This window comes from Electrona antarctica, assembly GCF_951216825.1.
Source record: "Electrona antarctica genome assembly, chromosome: 21".
Taxonomy (NCBI): Eukaryota; Metazoa; Chordata; class Actinopteri; order Myctophiformes; family Myctophidae; genus Electrona; species Electrona antarctica.
The window spans coordinates 27,478,096-27,486,719 of NC_136802.1; positions in this window are offsets into that span (position 1 = coordinate 27,478,096).

Sequence of the window (8,624 nt, forward strand, 5' to 3'; positions counted from 1 at the left end):
CCTTATAGTTAGAGCAGAGATACCAACACTGATTTTAACAATCTATAGGCCTCCCAAAAAAATACATATATTTCTCTCAGAATTCCCACAGCTGCTGGCCATCATAAACACCAAATATCATAATATAATATTAAATGGGGATTTTAATATACACATTAATAATGAGGCAGACTCAAAAGCTAGAGAATTTACAAATCTTCTGGAAGGATTTGACCTCACCCAACATATCACTGGAGCCACCCATCGACTTGGCAACACGTTAGATCTAATCATTTCAAAGGGCATAAAAATAGAAAATATCTCAATATCAGAAAATCCACTATCCGACCATCATTGCATATTTTTTGATTGTGTGCTACCAACAGTTAGGATCGCAGAGGAACCCATAATTAAAAAGAGAACAATAAATCAGACAGCAGAACTCAAATTTGCTGATAATATGAACTCAATGTGCCCCACCACCGTTAAGGAGGGTGGACGACTGGAGGACATGATAAATGAATTCAATGATAAACTAAGCCGCACGCTTAACACAGTGGCCCCACTTAAAGATAAAAAGAAAACCCAAAAGAAAAAAACACCATGGAAAAATGATCACATTCACGAACTAAAGAGAGCATGTAGAACAGCAGAAAGGAGATGGAGAAAAACAAAACTGGAAATTCATAAAAATATTTTTAAAGAAACCATGATTACATACAATAACGGTATAGGAGATGCTAGAAGAGCATACTTCTCAAAGATCATTTCGGACAATAAAAATAATTCTAGGGTTCTTTTTAACACCATAGACAACCTACTTAACCCCCGCCCCACCTCAGAACCGTCATCCTCCCCACAGAAATGTGAGGATTTTGCACTTTTTTTTAGCAATAAAATAACATCCATCAGGAACAATATAGCTTCATCAGCCAGGGATCACTCCAGCACACAGACAGTTAGACATAACACCATGAACAATTTTAACAGCATCTCAATAGAGGAACTAAACAAGATCGTTAGCAAAATCAAACCATCATCATATATTTTTGACCCAATCCCTGCCACTCTTTTTAAGAATGTTTTTAACAGTATCTCATCCATAGTCCTGCAGATAATAAACACATCCCTAGAAACAGGAGTCTGTGCAGAGGTACTCAAAACAGCCATCATAAAACCACTACTGAAAAAGCCCAACTTGGATAGCAACAACTTGGAGAACTACAGACCCATATCAAACCTCCCATTTCTGAGCAAAATCCTTGAAAAAGCAGTATTTCTACAATTAAACCAATTTATCACAGATAACAATATCCTAGACCCTCTTCAATCCGGATTCAGGGCAAATCACAGTACAGAAACAGCATTGACAAAAATAGTCAGTGACCTCAGAGTCAACATGGATGCTGGGAAGGTGTCGGTGCTAGTCCTCCTGGATTTAAGCGCGGCATTTGACCTGGTAGACCACAACATACTACTCCATCGTCTTAAAAATATTGTTGGGCTAAATGGTAAAGTCCTAAACTGGCTACGAACCTACATCACAGGGAGATAATTCTGTGTTCGCCTGGGAGACAGTGTATCTGGCAAACATGCTGTCCCCTTTGGTGTCGCTCAAGGGAGTAACCTTGCGCCCCTATTGTTCTCTCTCTATATGCTCCCTCTAGGAGACATCATTAGAAAGCACAACGTTAATTATCACTCATACGCAGATGACACACAATTATACATTTCTATAGAACCTCACAACACAGATGCAGTAAACCACCTCACCGCCTGCATCAGGGATATAACCGACTGGATGAGCGCAAACCTATTAAAACTAAACGAAAATAAAACAGAGGTGCTACTGGTAGGCCCTAAGATAAAAAGAGATCAGGTGATGAACTCTCTAGGACATCTAGCCGCGTGGGTCAAACCACAAGTAACCAGCCTTGGAGTGATAATAGATTCAGACCTCAATTTCACATCCCACATCAACAAAATAACCAAAATTGCATTTTTTCATCTCAGAAATATAGCCAAGATACGACCCTTCCTATCACAACCAGATGCTGAAAAAATCATCCATGCTTTTGTCACTAGCCGCCTAGATTACTGCAACGCTCTATTCACAGGATTACCAAAAATGGCCATAGACAGACTACAACTCATACAAAACTCTGCTGCTAGATTATTAACGAAAACAAAGAAAAGAGAACACATCACACCAGTCTTGCACACCCTCCACTGGCTTCCGGTCTCCCATAGAATAGATTTTAAGGTACTACTCATAGTTTACAAAGCACTCAACAGCCAAGGCCCTGCATACATAACAGATTTCTTACCATCATACACTCCATCCAGAACATTAAGATCCTCAACAGCAGGTTTACTAACCACAAAAGGAAAAAATAAACCACGAAAGAAAATAGGAGAGGCCGCATTCTCTTCCTATGCACCAAAATTATGGAACACAATTCCGCAGGAAATCAGAGAGGCCAACTCCACCAACATTTTCAAACAAAAACTAAAAACACACCTCTTCAGATTAGCCTTCTCCACCCTACTGTAGCACTTTATTGAGGCTTCCCATCATGTATTTTATTTTTTATTAATTATTATGATTTTTTTCTCTAACAAATACCTTATGCCTATTTTTATCTCGATGTCTGACTTTATGCACATTCACTGTCTTGTCTTGTCTTGCATTGTGTTTGATATAACATATGACCTAACTGTAAAGCACTTGATGTATGTCCTGCCTGTGAAGCACTTTGAACTGCAACCCTGTATGAAAGGTGCTATATAAATAAAGATTATTATTATTATTATTATTACTACAAAACTCGCTCAATACAATACTCACTCGCTTTCGACACACCATAGACTACTCCAAACTGTTTCCCCACGCATTTCCCAGGGGGGAGGCCGGCTTTTATAGCAACGGATGCACGTGTGTCACATGACACAGGATTTATGGGTATTGTAGTTGGAATTAAAGCTTAGTACTCTATACAGAGCTGTAGACCGAATTAATCTAAACATATTAGTAAAAAACGAGAACGACGTGTCAAGAAGACTGTCTGTCTGTCTGTCTGTCGTGTTTCTATGACGATGCAGCGAGACAGGGTATATACACATACAGTGCTGTTCCTTCCATCTTTGTCATCATCCTGTCCCTGGCAACACTCTGCTGCTTCATTACCACAGCAACAGCACACTGTCCCCTTTCATTATAGTGCTTATTAATGCAGCACGCACGCACACACACGCACGCATGCACGCACGCACGCACACACGCACATACAATTTATTCATGTTCACATAAAGGAGAGCGTACAAGGACACGAATGTTAAAGGTGCAGTACAGTAATGTTCACAAAACCATTGCATGTGTGTTCTGGGTACAATAAACTCAGTACAAGTATAAGTAACAGCTATGTAGTATAATCAGAGGTGGACTGAGTAAATGTACTTAAGTAGCCTACAGATTCTGTTACAATAAATTAAATAACAGCAATTCATTGATGTGAAAGAATAAGAAATGTACTTTTACTCGGTGTACTTAAAGGAGAATTCCATGCTAGAAGGCTTTCTTACCTTTATTTGTAGTTGTTACGTCCCCACCAAAGAGGTCCAGGTGTTATTTTGTGCAAAAAGTGCATTATTGGCTATTTTCCCTAATATAAGCCCTCAATGGGGGTTGGGTTTTTGTGCTAATTCGCGTATTTCCATCGAAATAAGTAGTAAAGTGTGCCGCTTGGGATACTATTTACATTATGAAGAGAGGATATATACAAAAAAAAGAAATTGAGCGACACACACACACACACACACACACACACACACACACACACACACACATATTCAATTCAATTCAATTCAATTCAATTCAATGCAATTCATTGAGGGCTTATGTTAGGGGAAATAGCCAATAATGCGCTTTTGCACAAAATAACACCTGTACCTCTTTGGTGGGGACGTAACAACCACAAATAAAGGTAAGAAAGCCTTCTAGCAAGAATTCTCCTTTAAGTACATTTAAAAGCAAGTACTTTTTTTACTCTTACTTAAGTAAGATCTTGACTGAGCTACTTTTACTTGTAGTGGAGTAAATCTGAACAGGTCGTATTTGTACTCTTACTCAAGTATACTGGAGTCGAGTACTCTGTCCACCTGAGTATAATGGCGGCTGCCAATATAGCAGAGACAGAACAGCCTTTTTGCCTCCTTCTGTGGGCATCCCAAGTTAAAACCCTCTAACAATCAATGTGGGTATGACGCACGCACGCACGCTCACTGGCTATGTGTATAAGGAAGTTACCATACTTGAGGAGACAATAGCACACGTGTAGACAGGAACATGGATGGAGTCAATGACATGCACATTCGCCCGTCCACACGCACAAGCACACACACACACACACACATGCAGACAATTATTGAGGAGACAATAACAATATGGTATACTGTATATTATGCAGTAGCACACATGTAGACTTGAACATAGAGTCAAGGGCACACACACACACACACACACACACACACACACTCTCTCTCTCCAGTTGTCTGCCTACATTACTCTGTCAAGCCCGCGTCCCACAGTAGACACGCAACATACTGTAGTGCTGGTCACGCTCTGCTAGGCATAACTTCACATCAAGTACACTCCAGTGCCTGGCTGGGATGACACACTGGGTGTGCGTATTACCACAGTCCAACACGATAAGAAAGCCAGCACATGTCTGCCACTTTATCTGGCACTGAAGATAATCTGGCATCAGGAATTTTTCAATTATTCATAAAACTTGGAAGATTTGTGTAAATTCATTAACTGATGGCTTCGTCGGCCCACCATACGTTCCCAGAGCAGTCCAATGTTTTCTCCAACTGTTAGACATGCAGTTTTCTTTTCTTTATTTATTTAATTTTCCTTCCTCCTTCTCCCTCCTTTTCTTCCTTTAATCTTTTTTTTTTTATCTTGCTTCCCTGAAGTCTGAACTCGACGCACAACGGATCACTTCTCATGGCCGGCTCTCGGCTGTACACATGAGTTATCAGATTGATATAGACTGCCTTTCTTCATCCAGAAGAGTATAGGGTGAAATTAAGCAATCGAATAACCAATTATCTGATGAAAAGAAATATATATACTGTATATATGAGACTGACATAGTGATGATTTACCATGATTTTGTAGTTACTTCATTATCTCCACCAGGCCAAAGGCATGAAGAGAGACTATGTTTTGCACCCTGTCTGTCCGTCATCTGTGTCCGTCTGTGATCGGCTAATCTCTGGCACCATTGGCTTGATCGAAGCGAAACTGTGCACTGCACACACTCAGAACTAAACCTCTGCCCAAAATCTTTCACATGGGCCTGTCATAGCGCCACCAGGAGCCCTCCTCCAGATTGCTCCAGATTTTGTCCAAACATCACGCAAATTGGTACACATCTCTATTAAACCAAACGGGTCTTTCACATGTTTCATATTCCATCCTGATTGGCTAAGATTCAAAGTGTGCAGGAGTGCTCCGTTTTGAAGAAAATGTCTCAAATCATGAACAGGAAGTGTGCAACTTCCCTGACATTTTGAATGCACATTCCCACTATATGCAGTGGAAGAAATCCCACTTGAAAGTTCCAATGAGCCTCATGGTGGCGCTATAACAGGCCGATTCTTGTTTTTACCTATAACTACACCCATCCTATAAAACGTCCTAGAGGTCAAAGAAAAATGTTTGCCCTGCATTTATCACATCTGCCTTTCATAGAGCTACCAGGAGGTCGACCTACAGTATGTAAAACACATTTTTGGATATTCATTATTCCGTTTTTATTTAAATTTCATGCAATTTGGTGATCTCTATATGTGAGGACAGATTGCTACAGTACTTCTACTCAATACCAAACAATGCACGCCTACAACAAATGTTCCTGACCTGTGCTCAGAGGAGCATTTTTCAGACCTGTGGTCTAATTTAATGCCTATCAATTATTCAAATAGAAATAAATACTGTGGAAATTAACTCTACATGCAGCCCCTTTAGGGCACAACATGAGGTTACGACACCTCTTTTACAACTCGATGTTCGAGTCAGTCATTAGATTTTTCTACACTTGGGGGAATATGAGAGCTGTCAAGACAAATTTACCCACAAAAGCGCCAAGATTACAGGCGTCAAACCACGACGGCTACGTGACATCTTTCACAAGCAGTCTGTCAGCAGAACAGAGCAGAGCTTCTACACGGATTAATCCAACACCCATTGCCCGGCCTCGGGTGCCAGCACTGATGGTACCAGGCCCATTGGAGGAGATCCACCAAGCCATGGGAGAGCTTCAACAGCGGAACAAGGAAGGCCTCTCGTCCAAGCAGATTTACCAGTTGCAGCAGGATGTACACTGGAAGAGTTTTTTTTAGCAACTTCACTGCCAGCAACGACGAGAGATTGAAACCTGAGATGTTTGCTCACTCCACTTCACTTGCAATTAGCAAAGAGGGCTGCCGCAGAGCAGAAACTGCAGCAGAGAGAATTGAAACCCTCCAACAGTCCTTGGGCTTCACTGACAATTAAGGCTGAAGTGGGAACACTTGGGTTTGCACAGGCAGTTTGCATTACATAATATTTATTATCCAAAATGGAAAATCAATCCAAGGTAACGGACCAATCAAAGGAACCGTTGCAGCATTGCATAATGCAATGAAATACAGGAGCTGAGTTTTTCTTCCATATTTATAAAACAGAGCAGGAAGTGTGTGGAAAGAGAAATGGGGTTTAAAAGGCGAAACAAATCCATTGCGTTGAGGTCAGCTCAACTTTGAGTTGTAGCACATCAAGCCCCGTCATGCAGGGCGGGAACCCCTTTTGGTGTTTTAAACATTATGTTGTAATTTAGCTATTGAAAAATAGCAGATCTACAAGCTCATAGCGCGCCACCGAGTGGCGCGCTACGAGCTTGTAGGTCTGCTATTTTCGTTGACGGAGACGCGACGCGTGCATTAAAATTGAACCGGTGCGTTTTTTCCCACACGCGACGGAGACGCAACGCGTCCGGTGGAGCTCTGGCGTTAGTCACCGTGGGCCTCCATTGAAACTGACTTCACGTCTGTCGCTTTGTCTCCACATGTGCGAGTGCAGCATTTTACCAGCTACGGGACAGGCGTTCTTGTGGGCATGCCACACGTGCCTTTCATCGGCTGTGGGAGTGTCACGGTCCGCTGCTAGGACCGTGGACTTTGACTGTCCTTATTTAGGTTTTGGACTTATTAGGCTACGATATCTCTGTCATTTCAGTATGTTCTGTATTGGTCTTGTATTCCCGTTTGTTTTTTCTGTTTCTGTTGTTGCCTTGGTTTTGTGTATCTTATTTTGTAGTATGGTTCCTATAGTGTGTCCTGTCTGCCTAGTTACTTTTACCTACCTTGTCTAACCTACCTTGTGATGTGTCAGTGTTTCCACCAAGGGGCCAGTGAGGCTATTCAACGTTGAAGCTCTCCTCCCTAGTGGTAGGAGGAGGGACTACAGGCGGACCCGTGGATTCATGACCGGGAAACCCCGTGCAGCTGGGCTTTAACATTGAGCGCTCGGTTGCACTTCCGCATTTGACCACCAAAATTTGGTGGTCAAATGCGGAAGTAGACGTTCTGAGGCGGTACTTCCGGCAGTCTTCCGGGTGCTTCAAAACGCCACTGAGCAACTTCCACTGACATGAATAGCTGGGGGGGCGGAGCTTCGCGCCAGTTCAGTCTCTATCCTTTTATATACTCTATGGTTTCCACCTGTGTCCTGTAAGTCCCCCAGCCTTTCCTAGTGTTGATTGTATTTTTCACCTGTGCCCTGTTGTCTATTTAAGTCCTGTGTTTGCATTGTGTTCTTGTTGGTTGGTACTAGTTCCCTTTTGCGTGAGTTCCTGTATTATAGTATTCTGAGATTTACCTGCCTTTTGTCCATTTATGGAAGATCCTAGATTTTGTTAATAAATCATTCTAAGTTTAATTGTTCTTAATCTGCATGCTGTCGCTTGCATTTGGGTCCTCATCCGTACTCACCGTAACAGGGAGGTGCTCCCCGGAACCTCTGGTCATGTCGTATCCTGACCAGAATAAGCTGTTCGTCGTGGAGGTCGGCTGGCAGACAATCTGTTACGTGTATTGGTATGGGGGGGGGGGGGGGGGGAGCAGTTGCAGTTTGTTTTCTCCCCCTCTGCTTCTGCTCTCCTCTCTTTCTCCATCTGTCACTCAGATTCACAGGTCCAGCCCATTCTCATGCAATAACTCAGTCAACTCCGCCTCTCACCACCGGTTGGGCCACCACTCAGCAGTCCACCAATCATCTCCAGCCATCAGTATATATAAAGCACCTGTGTTGCCAGCCATCAGTCTCTTTCCCTCCAGCCGTGCTCCCTCAGTCTAGTCCCAAACAATTTCAGTTTCAGACTCATACATGTATGAGTCTGGCCAAAGCCAGCTAGGCTATTGAGGTGCATCAATGTTCCTTATATTAATGAATGTGTTATTGTTTGCCTATGGGAATGCATAGGGGGAATTATGTGTTTATTTTGATTAATGTTGTTGTTTTGTGTTCTTTTAATCATTTGTTAGATGTGTGTGTGTATTTGTGGAGAAACCCATGACTGATGGGACAGTTGGAGGGAGTT